This window comes from Equus quagga, chromosome 19 (assembly GCF_021613505.1).
Source record: "Equus quagga isolate Etosha38 chromosome 19, UCLA_HA_Equagga_1.0, whole genome shotgun sequence".
Taxonomy (NCBI): Eukaryota; Metazoa; Chordata; class Mammalia; order Perissodactyla; family Equidae; genus Equus; species Equus quagga.
Window position 1 is genome coordinate 20,726,347 of NC_060285.1, and position 15,697 is coordinate 20,742,043.

General features: G+C 37.9%; 1 non-coding gene across 1 annotated transcript; it reads right to left on the reverse strand.

The window, feature by feature from the left end:
- Positions 1 to 13,856: 13,856 nt before the first annotated feature.
- LOC124230645 (small nucleolar RNA U3) lies at positions 13,857 to 14,067 on the reverse strand. Its single transcript, XR_006886251.1, has one exon. It is a non-coding gene; the product is annotated as a small nucleolar RNA U3 (small nucleolar RNA).
- Positions 14,068 to 15,697: the final 1,630 nt, after the last annotated feature.

Here is a 15,697-nt window from a genome sequence, read left to right on the forward strand (position 1 = left end):
TTAGAGAGTTGAAAAATCTAGAACCTCCCTAAACCTGCCCTGTAATTTACAGGTAACAGCAAATACAAAATGGGAGCTGGTTAGGCTGGGTTTGGAGTACACCATAAGCCTGTACCCCTGACCTTTTATCCCCAACTCAGATCACTACTATGCATGACACCAAGATCTCTTGCCATGGGTGGAGACAGGGAGCTGGCCAGCTCCACAAGTCTGCAGTCCCACTTGCTGTCCCAAGGGTCCAACTGCCTGCGGCTCCCCGACATTATGCCCTGATTGCTAAGTCTGGTCTGGCACAGCGACAGAGGGACTCCGGGGCCGAGGAGTTGAGAATTCTTGCTGGCCGCTTGGGAGGGCCAGATAACACAAGTGAGATGCTGGCATACTAAAAAGAGGTAGTGCTATTTTGAGAATCTGTTCAAGTAACGTTTCACAGTGGAAAAACGGCGGCACTGTGCACAGGATGTGACTTGACAGGAGTAACGGCTCAGACGTCAGTACCCCGGGTTTCTATTTTTAGTACTAAAACTTGCAGTTTAAACCTAAACAGTCTAGTCTCTAAAAAAGAGGGAAAAATTGGTGTGATATCTGGAAAATTTTCTGGACAATGTCCTGGATCAAGATTGGAGGGTCAGTCTGTTAAATACATCATGCCGTATCTGCGTAAGGAATACCAAGCAACTATTAGGATGATAATATGAAGTTCTATTTGCCCACAAAGAAATATGTTCATGCTTCATTTTTCTGTGCAGAGAGATGATTACAGTGTACATTTATGGCACCATTTTTTAAAATATATACATGTTTATATGTGTGTAGAAAAAGTTTGGAAGGAGATATAAAAAAATAAAAGGTGGGGTCGGCCCCATGGCTGAGTGGTTAGTTCGCGCGCTCTGCTTCCGCAGCTCAGGGTTTCACCGGTTCAGATCCTGGGCGGAGACACTGCACCGCTCATCAGGCCACGCTGAGGCGGTGTCCCACAAGCCACAACTAGAAGGATCCAAAACTGAAAATATACAACTATGTACCGGGGGTCTTTGGGGAGAAAAAGGAAAAATAAAATCTTAAAAATAAAAAATAAAAGGTGGTTATTGTGCCTTTATATTTATGTTTAATAAACTTTTTACAAGAAGTATGGATTATGTGTGTACAACCAGAAAAGAATGAAGCAATCTCCATTTCGAAGAAAAAAGGTGGTGATCCAAGGATTTCCTGACCAAGAGATTAAGGGAAATCCTGTAGGGTGAGGATGAGGTAAGAAAGGGCCAAAGTCCTAGCTTACGCTTTATTTATAATATTCTCATGAATGAAAGTGTTCCATTACTAAAATTATCCCCAAATTATATTGTGTTGATTAGATAAGAGACGAAGATTAGAAGTACAGATTTATGTTCAAAGAACATCCAAAAAGTCAATGAAGGAAAAAAAGAAGAAATAAAAAGTAATCAGCCATCATATCCATAAGTTTTGAGTCAGTTCATAGGAACTAATTAACATTGAAAGCTTTGGCTGGGGCCAGGACAGCTATTTACATAGTGGTAACAGAAGTCTACTAAAGGCAGAGAGCCCTGGGAGAGGAGAAAATGATGTCTGCCAGGTAGGAGATCAAAGAGCTCCAGGAACCTTGACCATGAGAGTTAATATGAAGGACACATTGCAGAGGAGAAATAGAAAGCTTACCTCACCATGTGCCAGTGTCGAATTCAGCTTCCAGGTTCAGTTTTCCTACCTCTTCAATTTAGAGAGAGGATATTTTCCCCTCAATTTTTTCCTTGACTGGACATTCTGCCTAAAAGTTGATTCCACTTAAACTGAATTTTGAGTAAATATTTAACCTGAAAGAGCTTATCTTTTTCATTAATACTTTGGAAGATATAAGAATATAGTAAATATTATGGAATTATGATGTGTAGCACAAAGTTCTATGTGAGTGTGTTATGAGTTGAATCTTTTCTCCCCCAAAATCATGTGTTGAAGTCCTAACACCCAGTACCTCAGAATGTGGCCTTATTTGTAAATAGAGTTGATGCAGATGTAATGTGAAGTTAACAGGAGGTCACACTGGAGCAGGGTAGGCTCTTAACCCAATATGACTAGTGACCTTATAAAAAGGGGAAATTTGGACGCAGAGAGATGCATACAGGGAAGATGATGTGAAGAGACACAGGAGAAGACAGGCGTCTACACACCAAGGAGAGAGGCCTGGAATAGATCCTTCCCTCACAGCTCCCGGAAGGAACCAACGCAGGTGACACTTTGATTTCCAACTTCTAGTCTGCAGAACTGTGAGACAATACATTTCTGTTGATTAAGTCACCCAATTTGTTATACTTTGTTACAGCAGCTTTAGCAAACTAATACAAGGTGCAATATAGTCTAAGGATATGTGTGTGTTCAGTTCTACCAAGAGGCATTTGAGTTGGGTCATCATGTTTTCCTCCTTTGCAGGGGATGTCACCAAAGCTCATAAGTGAAGAGCATGCCCAAGGTCAGTCAGAGCCAAAAGTCGTCTCCATGTTTTCTTCCTGGATCTGGGTTCCCCCAGAAATTGTTTTCAGTCCAGCCCTTGAAAGGACATCACAAGTGGTAAAGCCATTTATCCCGAGCAAACAATCCTTTGAGGTGATGCTGACTTTTCTACCCATTAGTAGCAGAAAAAGTGCTGGATCAATTATTTAAAGTACCATGAAAAATTTAAGGAAGAATTTGTATTTGCTAAGTTTCCTCCAAGGGAAGAAAAACATTATTTAAAATGAAAAGTCTTAAGCACCCATGTGCAATGACAGATACAAATGGATTGACACCCATGGGTGGCAATAAGGGGAGAAGGGAGAATGACAAAAGAGGCAAAACAAATAACCAGGCAGTAGATGTATGTAACTGACCTCAGGGTTGAGAGTCTGTCACTCCCCTTCTTAAAGTCCTTCAATAGCTTCTATTTGCCCTTAGGAAAAAACATCCTCTTGGCCATGGTTTCCAAGATCAGGAAACCATTTCCTTTTTCTCCAGTCTCATCTCATCTCATTCTTTTTCTCAACGCCATCACCTCCTTTTTCTTCCCTGACACCACCAAACCCTTTCTCACCTGCACATTGCCCCAACTCTTCATGCAACTGGCTTGTCCTTCAGGTCTCAACACAGAGGTCATCTCTTTAGAGAGGTCTTCCTTGGCCGTTAGATATAAAGCAGAATCCTTCTCTGCCATCTTCCTTTCAGGTCCTTTGGTTTTAATTCTCTGCAGGACATTTTTAACTTTTTTATTTACTATTTATTTATTTATTTATTACCTGTCTCTTTCTTCTAGAAAGTGAGCTCCATGAATGCTGGGACCTCATCTGTCCTGTGCCCCACTGTATCTTTGGTGTCTAGATTGGTGCCTGGAACACAGCAGGCCTCAATAAATGTTTTTTGAATAAATAAATGCACAGTTTGAATTTAAGTTAATAGATAAGTTTGGCAGTTTATGAGATGTTGCAGTCAAATTTTGTTGGTGCCAATTCTTAACACTGATGTAAAGATGGGCAGAACAAAATTGGGCACAATTTACTCTATGAGAGGCCGAATGGTTTCTTTCTTGACCCTGGTGTAGGAGGGTGTGATTGCATAATTGTTCTATGTAGAAATAGAAGAATCTTAGCACCTGATGACCCACTTTGGGCTTGGAAACCTGGCACAGTCAACATAAAAGAAATGCTGCTACACAAGACTAGTAAATTAAATTTCTAAGTTCATTCTCAGGCCTACTGACTTATTAGATTTTCTCAGTACGGTATGGTAGTTAAGATCAGGCTCTCAGCCTAGGCTTGAACCCCAGCTCTGCCTCTTCCTAGCTGTGTGACTGTGGGCAAATTATGTAAATTTTGAGGGCCTTAGTTTCCTCATCTGTGTACTGTGGATGATAATTATTGCATTCTAGTTCCATAATTTCTATATAGCAAGGGCTTATGAGAAGCAGTGTGATTGGAAGATGTGAAGAGATTTAGGAGCTAGTTTACAGAGCAAGCACAGTCTACTTAGTTCTCTTATTTTGAGGTCCTGATGGAGATTTGGTGGCCCCTAAAGATCTCCCAAGATGCCCATTGTGTGGATTTAGTGAGATAAAGTTTAAAAGCCCTTAGCAGAATGCCTGGTGCGTAATGAGGGCTCAACAAATGTTCCCTGATGTTGTTGTTGTTATATCAGTGCCGTGTAGATGCTCATAAGAGTAACATAAGCCCACATTCTAAACAAATAATCAAAATGGATTTCCAAAGTAGGCATAGGAAAGATGGTGTCTTAGTCAGTTCAGTATGCTATATAGAAAAGTACCACAAACTGGGTGGCTTATAAATAACAGAAATTTCTTTCTCACAGTTCTGGAAGCTGGAAGTCCAAGATCAGGATGTCAGCATGGTCAGGCTCTAGAGGGGGCCCTCTTCCAGGTCACAGACTGCCATCTTCTTGTTGTATCCTCACATGGCAGAAAGAGAAGAAGACAGATCACTGGGGTCTCTTATAAAGGCACTAATCTCATTTATGAAGGCTCGACTATCATGACCTAATTACCAAAGACCCCACCTCCTAACACTATCACATTGGGTTTAAGGATTTCAACATATGAATTTTAGAGGGACACAAACATTCAGTCCACTGCCGATGGTTATCTCAACAAGTCTCTGGAGAGCTAAGTACTAATGTCCAGAGAAGAGACAAGGTTCAACCAATAGATATTTAAGGACTGCAAATGGAGTTTCCTTCAATATATTTTCCCACAGAGAAGAGTCTCCTTATCTTTGAATCCTTACAAAGTCTTATATTATGGAGTACTCTCACAATTACTTTAACTGCACAACAAAATCCTGTTTGGGGAGGAAATATTACCTGAAACCCCCTCAGTCAATGGTAGTCTGAGAGGCTTACAAAATCGTTTGAAAAAGGAGGCAAAGAAATCTAACACAGATTGAGTCATTTCTGAGGATGTGACTTCACAATTATGAGTAACGGGTATTGGAGGAAGCAGTTTTAAACATTTGCTTTAAAAAGCAATGGAAGTGGTTACTAGAGATTAGGAATATAAATCTGTAGGACTTAAAATGTCTTAATGTTTGCAAATGGCACTTGGCCTCAGGATAAAATTTCTTGTGATAGCGTCATAACTGATTTAAGGAGAGCTGTAGAACAAACAATTCAGGAGGCAGGCAAAAATTGAGTTGATGGCTCAAAAGGTGCCCATAGCAACCTGGACGCCAAAGACCCATGTGAAAGTGTGAATAAAAATGTTTCACCGAACAAGAGTGCTTTAAAAAACAGTTTTTCTAGGTTAATATTTGTTATGAACTGAATGTATGTGTACCCCTGTCCCCTTACCCCTCAATTCATAAATCGAAGCCCTAATCCCCTGCACAGCTGTATTTGGAGGAAAGAAGTAATTAATTGAGGTCATAAGGGTAAGACTCCAATCTGACAGGATTAGTGTCCTTATAAAAAGAGATATCAGACAGCCTCTCTCACTCTCCCCACCATTTGAGGACACAATGAAAAGGAGGCTGTCTGCAAGCCAAGAAGAGAGTCCCCACTAGGACCCAAATTGGCTGCCACCTTGATCTTGGACTTCCCAGCTTCGGAATTGTGAGAAATAAACTTTTGTTGATTGAGCCACCCAGTCTGTGGTAGTTTGTTATGGAAGCCTGTATGAGTCAGAGTTCTCCAAAGAAACAGAACCAACAGGACGTAAAAAAAAATTATATATATTTATATAATAGGGAATTAGTTCGTGCAATTATGGTGGATGAGAGGTCCCAAGATCTGCAGTCCTCGAGCTGAAGACCCAGGAGAGTCAATGTGTTGTTTCAGTACAAGTCTAAAGGCTCGAGAACCAGGAGATCCTATGGTACAAGTTCTAGTTCAAAAGCTGGCAGGCTTGAGACCCAAGAGCTGACATTTCCGTGCAAGTCCAAAGGCTGGAAAAGACTAATGTCTCAGCTCAAACAGTCAGGCAAAGGACTTCCCTCTCACTCAGCCTTTTTGTTCTGTTCAGTTCCTCAACAGAAGCTAAGGCCTACCCACATTAGAAGGAGAACAATTTGCTTCACTCAGTCTACTGATTCAAATATTAGTCTCAACTAGAAACACCCTCACAGACACATTGAGAATAATGTTTGCTAAATGTCTGGGCCCAGTCAAATTGACTCATAAAATTAACCATCACAAGTCCACCCTTTGTCAACTTGGCACCCACACATATCTCCTTAACTCAATACAACATTTCTATTATTGATATAATAATAAATTATTATTTATTTTTATATATGTAACTTAAAATATGTCTGACTAAGAAAATTTGCTATACTAAACATAGTCATTTGACTAATCCCCACCCCAGAAGTTTATATTTTCAAGTGACAGAGAATTTAGTTTTTGAACTTCTCATTGAGAAAATGAAGGATTAAGTTATATTTGGGGTCACTTTAAATTGGGGTGAACATGGTTTTTCTATGAGGCAGGTATGTCATTTAGTCCTCAGGATAACCTTGAGAGAGAGTAAATCTACATGATAATGATGAATAAATGTGTCTCAGGGAACTTAAGTCACTGTTCAAGACTGAAAATTTAAACTCCGGCTTTTCTACTCTAAGTCTGACATACATTCATAGGCGAAACCTAACAATTCTAAACCACACACATTTTTAAAAAGTAAAACATTCCTATATTTTATGTCAATAATATTTATAATGCCATAAGCCTCACTGTAATGCTCTTTACCCCTTTAATGTACTTGTGATTTCTTTTCTAATACAAATTACAACCCTGGTAGTCACATTCCCTTCATCAAAAGCCATATGCCAATCTAAGAAATAATTTTAAAAGTTTTCTTATGTATTCCAACCAAAATGACTCTCTTCGTACCCCACAAAGTCAGATGAGTTGAATAAATTATTCAGTATGGAGGTAATAAGATAGCAAAAATATTTTTATGAGTTGAAATGACATATTCCTTCTGCCACTCAGGGGATATGATAGGATATTCTTGCTCTACAAAGTGTTTTCACATCATCCTGATATCATGTAGTCCCTACATATAAATGCTTCTAAAAATATCCATAATAAATGTTAGGTTGTTTTTGCCTCTGAAAAAATTTGCATGGGGAAACCTAAAAGAAATACTAATTTCCTGTGACCAAATGCATAAAAATGATAGTTTTCCTTGTAGTTTAAAGTGCCTTATATATTTTAAAGTATAGCAATATAATAATTCCTTTGAAATAGTCTTAGAAACACTATCATTGTCTATGATGGTTATCTAACCTCCTTGTATTAGATTAGGTTGATTTCCCAGTGATTTTAATAAAAATGCTACACAAGATTGATAAATCATATCACTGTCTTTGAAAAAAACTCAAAGTAAGCTTACGAAAAAGGCAACAAATAACAAAATCAATGCAATAGACATAGACAGATAGATACAGATATAGGTATAGATATAGTTTATGCTCCCATCTACTTCCCAAAAAGGCTATAAAGCAGCAGACAATAAATACACATAAAAGCCTACTTGATAAATAAAGATAAGAAAAAAACAGAAAATAAACATAGACAAAAGAAGGGTAATTAAATAAAAAATCATGAATGAGGAGTGACTTCAGCATCATGGTGGAGTGAGTTCTCCCAGTAATCTCTCTCCTCCATGTACAACAAAAAAGACATTCATACTCCAATAGAGGACATCCACACAACACAAAAGACTTCTGAAAGACCCATGCAGCCATATGTTAGAGGGTGGAAAGGCTAGAGACCCCTCAGAGGAGGTGGTACAGGGTAAGAGAAAGTGTTACTCCTTCCCCAAAAGACTGCAATCTGGGACTGCAGGCAGCCTCCAAGAGGGAAGGAAGCGGGGAGGGGATGTTCATTTGTGGGAACGTCAAAGATCCCTAAGGGCCCTCACAGCCTGTAGGGAAGCCCCCTACTGAGGTGAATGCTAACACAGGGGTGACATCATCAAGCCAACACCCCAGGAGAGCAGATAGCCAGAGCAGAGCAAGTAAGCCCACCAGAGCTCACAGGAGAAAGCGCCCTTCCCACCCACCCACCTAGCACCAGCTCCAGCACCTGGGATCCTGGCAGAACCTGGAGGGCTCAGAATATGCATCTCTTGATCCCTACCCAGTGGCGTTGGGGGGAACTATGACCAAGTAATACCACAGTGTGCAAAAACAGAGCCATGCCCTCTAGCAGTATCAAAAATTATATTAAATATCCAGACCAGAAGGAAAATGACAAGTACCCAGAAATCAGTCCTGAGGATACAGAAATATGTAACCTAAATAACATAAAATTCAAAATAGCTATCATCAAGAAACTCAACAAGTTAAAAGAGAATGTAGAGAAACAATTCAACGAGTTCAGGAGCTACTTCACAAAAGAGAGTGAAACTATAAAGAAGAATCAATCAGAAATATTGGAGATGAAAGACAGAATGGAAGAGATAAAGCAAAATATGGATTCCATGAACACTCAAGCAGATATCATAGAGGAGCTAATCAACATAATCGAGGGTAAACATGTTGAAATGCTCCAGATAGAGGAGGAGAGAGAGCTAAGATTAAAAATAAATGAAGAAAGCCTCTGAGAAATATCTGACTCAGTTAGAAAATGCAGCATAAGAATTATAGGTATTTCAGACAGAGAAGAGAATGGAGCAGAAAGCTTGTTCAAAGAAAGAATAGCAGAGAACTTTCCAAAACTAGGGAAGGGGATGGAAATCCATGTGGAAGAAGTTACCAATTCTCCTAAATATGTTAATGTAAAAAGACCTACTGCAAGTCATATAGTAGTGAAACTGGCAAAAGTGAATGACAAAAAAAAAAAATACTAAGGGAAACAGGCAAAAGAAAATAACCTACAAAGGAACCCCATCAGACTTTCAGCAGATTTCTCTGCAGAAAACTTACAGGTTAGGAGAGACTGGAATGACATCTTTGAAGGACAAAAACTTTCAGCCAAGAATATTCTATCCAGCGAAAATATCCTTCAGATATGATGGAGAAATAAAAACTTTCCCAGATAAACAAAAGCTAAGGGAGTTCATAGCCACAAGACCTCCCTACAAAAAATCATCAAGAAGGTCCTCATACTTGGGGGAAAAAAAAGGGGGAGAAAAGAGTTACAAAGCATGGAGTAAGGAGATAAATAGGTAGACAAAATCAGAAAATTGTAGCAATACATCAGAACAGGTTAGCAAATACTTAGGTATACCATTAAAGATAAAGGGAAGGAAAATACCAAAAACAAAGATACTCTTGCCATTTTAACCACAAATGCACAACAAAAGACAAAATAAGATGTGAGGAAAACAACTTAAGAGGAGAAGAGGAAACGGACTGAATCGGTTGAGTCTAAGGAAATAAGAGGCCATTGGAGAAAGGACTATCTTACCTACAAGATTTTGAATACAAACCCCATGGTATCCACTAAACAAAAAAGCAGAACAGAGACACAAATAATAAATAAGGAGAAAACAAAGAAACACAACATAAAAAACCACATAACTCAATTGGTAGACCAAGACACATGGGAAGAGAAACAAAAGAAATGCAGGAGAACCAGAAAACAAGTGATAAAATGGCAGCATTAAGACCTCAAATATTGATAATCACCCTAAATGTAAATGGATTGAATTCTCCAACAAAAAGACACAGAGTGGTGAGATGGATTAAAGAACAAGACCCAAGAATATGCTGCCTCCAGGAAACACATCTCAGCTCCAATGGCAAACACAGGCTCAGGGTGAAGGGATGGAAGACAATACTCCAAGCTAATGGTCAACAAAAGAAAGCAGGTGTTGCAATACTTATATCAGGCAAAGTAGACTTCAAGATAAGACAGGTAAAGAGAGACAAAGAGGGGCAGTATATAATGATCAAAGGGACATTCCATCAAGAAATAATGCCTATAAATATCTATGCACCCAACACAGGAGCACCAAAGTACATAAAGCAACTATTAACAAACCTAAAAGACAATATTAATAATAACACAATAATAGTAGGGGACCTCAACACTCCACTCACATCTATGGATAGATCATCGAGGCAGAAAATCAACAAGGAAACAGTGGAATTAAATGAAAAGCTAAACCAGTTGGACTTAATAGACATATATAGAACACTACATCCCAAAACAGCAGAATACACATTCTCCTCAAGTGTGCATGGAACATTCTCAAAGATAGACCATATGTTGGGAAACAAGGCAAGCCTCAATAAATTTAAGAAGATTGAAATAATAAGCATCATTTGTGATCACAATGCTATGAAGCTACAAATTAATTACAAGAAAAGGACAAAGATGTGGGGACTAAACAACATGCTATTGAACAACCAATGAATCATTGAAGAAATTTAAGGAGAAATAAAAAAAAAATCTGGAGAGAAATGGAAATGAAAACATACCATACCAACTCACCTGGGATGCAGCAAAAGTGGTAATAAGGGGAAATTCATTGCAAAACAGGCTCATCTTAACAAACCAGAAAAATTCCAAATAAGAATCTCAAACTACACATAACTGAATTAGAAAAAGAAGAACAAACAAAGCCAAAAGTCAGCAGAAGGAGAGAAATAATAAAAATCAGAGCAGAAATAAATGCAATTGAAAGAAAAAAGGCAGTAGAAAGGATCAATGAAACAAAGAGCTGGTTCTTTGGCAAGATAAACAAAATTGACAACCCCCCAGCTAGACATACATTAAAAAAGAGAGAGAAAACTAAGATAAATAAAGTTAGAAATGGAAGAGGAGAAATAATAATGGGTACCACAAGAAATACAAAGGATTATAAGAGAATATTATGAAAAGCTATATGCCAACAAAATGGACAATCTAGAGGAAATGGATAAATTCTTAGACTCTTAACAACCTCCCAAAGCTGAATTAGGAAGAAATAGATAATCTGAATAGACCAATCAAAGGAAAGAGATTGAAACAGTATTCAAAAGCATTCCCAAAAATAAAAGTCCAGGATCAGAAGTCTTCCCTGGAGAATTCTAACAAACTTTCAGAGAGGATTTAATACCTATCCTTTTCAAGCTATTCCAAAAATTTAGAGAAAATGGAATACTTCCTAACACATTCTACAAGGCCGTCCTCACTCTGATGCCAAAGCCTGACAAGGACAACACAAAAAATGAAAACTACAGGCCAATATCACTGATGAATGTAGATGCAAAAATCCTCAACAAAATATTGGCAACAGGAATTCAGCAATACATCAAAAGGATCATACATCATGATCAAGTGGGATTTATATCAGGGACATAGGGATGGTTCAACATCCGCAAATCAATCAATGTGATACACCACGTTAACAAGATGAGGAAAAAAACTACATGATCATCTCAATAGATGCAGACAAAGCATTTGACAAGATCCAACAGCCATTTAAGATAAAAACTCTTAACAAAATGGGGATAGAAGGAAATTACCTCAACATAATAAAGACCATATATTGACAAACCCACAGCCAACATCATATTCAATGGGGAAAAACTGAACGCCATCCCTCTGAGAACAGGGACAAGACAAGGATGCCCACTATTATCACTCTTGTTCAGCATAGTAAAATGTCCATACTACTCAAAGCAATCCACAGATTCAATGCAATCCCAATTAGAATCCCAATGGCATTCTTCATGGAAAGAACAAAGAATCCTAAAATTCATATGAGACAACCAAAGACCCCGAACTGTTAAAGCAATCCTGAGAAAAAAGAACAAAGCTGTAGGCATCACAGTCCCTGACTTCAAAATATTCTACAAAGCCATCGATTACTAAATCAAAACAGCATGGTACTGGTACAAAAACAGGCACACAGATCAATGGAACAGAACTGAAAGCCCAGAAATAAAACCACATGTCTTTGGACAGCTAATCTTCGACAAAGGTGCCAAGAACATACAATGGAGAAAAGATAGTCTTCAATAAATGTTGTTGGGAAATCTGGACAACCGCTTGCAAAAGAATGGAAATAGACCATTATCTCACACAGTACACAAAAATAAACTCAAAATAGATCAAAGACTTGAAGGTAAGTCCTGAAACTACAAAACTCCTGGAAGATAATACAGGTAGTACACTCTTTGACATCAAACGTAAAAGGGTGTTTTCAAATACCATGTCTTCTCAGACAAGGGAAACAAAAGAAAAAATAAACAAGTAGGACTTTATCAGACTAAAGATCTCTGAAAGGCAAAAGAAACTAGGATCCAAACAAAAATACAACCAACAAATTGGGAGAAAATATTTGCAAATCGTATATCTGACAAAGAGTTAATCTCTATAATATATAAGGAACTCACACAACTGAACAACAAAAAAACAAGCAGTCCAATCAAAAAACGGGCAGAGGATCTGAACAGACATTTTTCCAAAGAAGATATACAGATGGCCAATAAACACATGAAAAGATGTTTAACATCACTAATCATCAGGGAAATGCAAATCAAAACTACACTAAGATACCACCTAACACCCACCAAAATGGCTATTATCACTAAGACTAAAAATAACAAATGTTGGAGAGGGTGTGGACAAAAGGGACCCCTCATACACTGCTGGTGGGAATGCAAATCAATGCAGCCACTATGAAAACAGTATGGAGATTCCTTAAAAAACTAAAAATAGAAATACCATATGACCCAGTTATTCCACTACTGGGTATCTACCCAAACAACTTGAAATCAACAATCCAAAGTAACACACGTACCCCTATGTTCATTGCAGCACTATTCACAATAGCCAAGACGTGGAAGTAATCCCAGTGCCCATCTACTGATGATTGGATAAAGAAAATGTGGTATATATATACAAGGGAATACTACTCAGCCAGAAAAAAAGACAAAATCATTCTACTTGCAACAACATGGATGGACCTGGAGGGAATTATGATAAGCGAAATAAGCCAGACTGAGAAAGACAAACACCATATGATTTCATTCATATACAGAATATAAACAAACATGTGGACTAAGAAAACAGTTCGGTGGTTACCAGGGGAATGGGGGGTGGAGGGGTGGGCACAGCAGGTGAAGGGGAACACTTATGTGGTGACGGACAAGAAATAATGTACAACTGAAATTTCACAATGATGTAAACTATTATGAGCTCAATACAAATAAAAACAAAGTAAAAATATCATGAATGAAAGTGTTTAAATAAATGGATAAAGAAATTAATGGAACTGATTATTACTGAATGGCTGTGATGTGATGTTTTGAATTTCCTAGCCATCAGAGCAATAGGAAGGAGGAAAAAGCAGATTAGATGCAATCACTGCTTCTCAAACTTCTCCACTAAAGTTCAAAGAGAATGACTCCTGGGGTACATAGACTGAAACACTCCACCAGAAGTGAAAAATCATGTTGTGATTTAGCATAAGAATTCATGGAAATACTGCATTCTCTCATTAATACATTGAAATTTGTTTTAAGGAAAAACTATTGATTTTTAGTGTCCCTATCTATGAGCAAAATTTATTCTCCAGAATGCAGCAACATGTTAATCCTATAGCTTAACATCATATTGCCACAACATGGTGCATTTCTTCTTACTCCTGGGAGGTGAATGCATGCAGTTTGAAAAGTATAAGTTTACAAGGTTCTCATTATCTGATTTATTTTTTTAAATCATACAACACACTTTTTTTAAAGTGAAAATTTTAAATTTAAGTATAACATATTTGCAGGGTTATACCCTAGGAGGTAGTGTAAAAATGAAACAAGCTATTCCTTATAAAGACTGAAAACCCAGTTTTGAATTAGCATGGTTCCTGATTGGATTATGGTGATTTGCTCCTAATCTATCTTCTTTTTTTATTTTTTATGAGAAAAACCATTCAGAGAGTGTCCTTCCCCTCATACTCTCCCCAAAGAAGAGAACAATTGTCAATAGCAAATAGCAGTTGCAGAAGCAACACGAAGAGCTGGCTGCACACTCAGGAGAGAATGCTGTGCCTCCTTCTTGTGGTTTTGGGTCCTCTACATGTTCAGAGAAACCTCTCTAGTGATGAACTATAGAAATAATCCCTGAAAGTATAGTCTTCCTCATCTATCTTCTAACCAAAGCTAAAATAAATCCTTTCTGGTGGAAATAATATCATCCAGACTCTCTGTAATTTTTCATATTAAATTTCTGTCATTTAATTTAAAATTACCAGACAGACCAAAAGGAAAAACAGACAATAGAAACAGACCCACAGATGATCCATGCAGGGGATTGGCCAAGAAGAGAAAACTTCAATCCATGTAAATACAGAAGGGGAAACTTATGAAACAAGCTGGTTTACTGATTTATCTGCCTGACAAGTTCAGAATTTGGAGGCACCAAGTATCATGGAAAGCAGAGGGCAGCATAGAGTTGAAATTAGGGTGATTAGTTGAAAGTCTTTAAATTGAGCAGTTGCATCTCCAGGTCCTCTATCCAGAAAGGTAACTATTCCATCTAATAGGAGATCATAGGCTTATTATGTGGATAAATTGGATCAGAATGGTTCCAACTTAGGCGTGGAATGTAAGGTGAAGTGTGAAGCTGAAAACACTAATATTAAGTGAACATCTGCTTACTGAATGGTGGGATACCAAGACTCTTATTCAACCTGCTCTGAGAAGCCCAAGAATCAGGCATTTCCTTCTCTAGTCTCCCTCCAGGAGTATTATTCTCAGGAAGATTCTATTGCAGGGGATGATGTTTGGGCTCCCAAAGAAATAGCCAGCTTCCAACCACATCATCTTAAAGTGAAGCCCAAAGTCAGCAAGTTCTACCCATGAATCCTTTTTAGTGCCTTACACATTAGAGAAGAGACAAGAATCATCAGACATTTGAAGAAAGTCACAAACATAAAAGAGAGGGAAAAGCAAATAGGAAAAAATAAAGTGGTGGTGGTGGGGTAGCTTGGAAAGAAAGGAGGTTATACTGGGAATGGAGAAAACTTAAAGCTACATGTATGTATTTAATAACCTTAGAAAGATAAAGAGGATAATGCATCCAGAGAATAGAAACAAGATATGATGAGAATGAAAACATCAGAAAACAAGGTAAAACATTTGGATATTTACAATATAATAGCTAAAATAAAATTTAATTGAAGAATTGGAATATGAAGTTAAGGATATCTTCCAGAAAGTGGAACATACAGAGATGAAAAAGAGAAGAGAAATGATAAGAGTTAACAGGATCAATTCATGGGGTCTAACAGAAGTTCCAAAATGAGAGACAGAGAAAATACTGGGTAGGAAGATATCAAAGAAATAATAAGAAAAATATCCTAGAACTGAAAAGCGTGTGTCTCCAGCTTTAAAATGTCCACTCAGTGCCCAGCACAAAATGTTAAAAAATACCCATGCCAGAGCACAAACCAAGAAATTTTAGACTACTCAGGATAAGAAGATCCAAAATCTTTCATAAAGCAAAAGAAAAGGAGTCACCATCTGAAGGGCATCTGATGTCTCAAAAAATGGTGAATGTGAGAAGGCAAGGGAGAAATGCCTCCTAAATTCAGAAAGAAACTGGTTTTTAACCTTGAATTCTCTACCCAGCCAAACTGTAAATCAAATATGAGGATAAAATGAAGATATTTTTACACATACACGTACTAAAAACACTTACCTGCTATGAAGTTGTATTAAGAAGCTCTTTGAAGATATGCCGTAGCAAAATGAGAGGAAGCCTGATA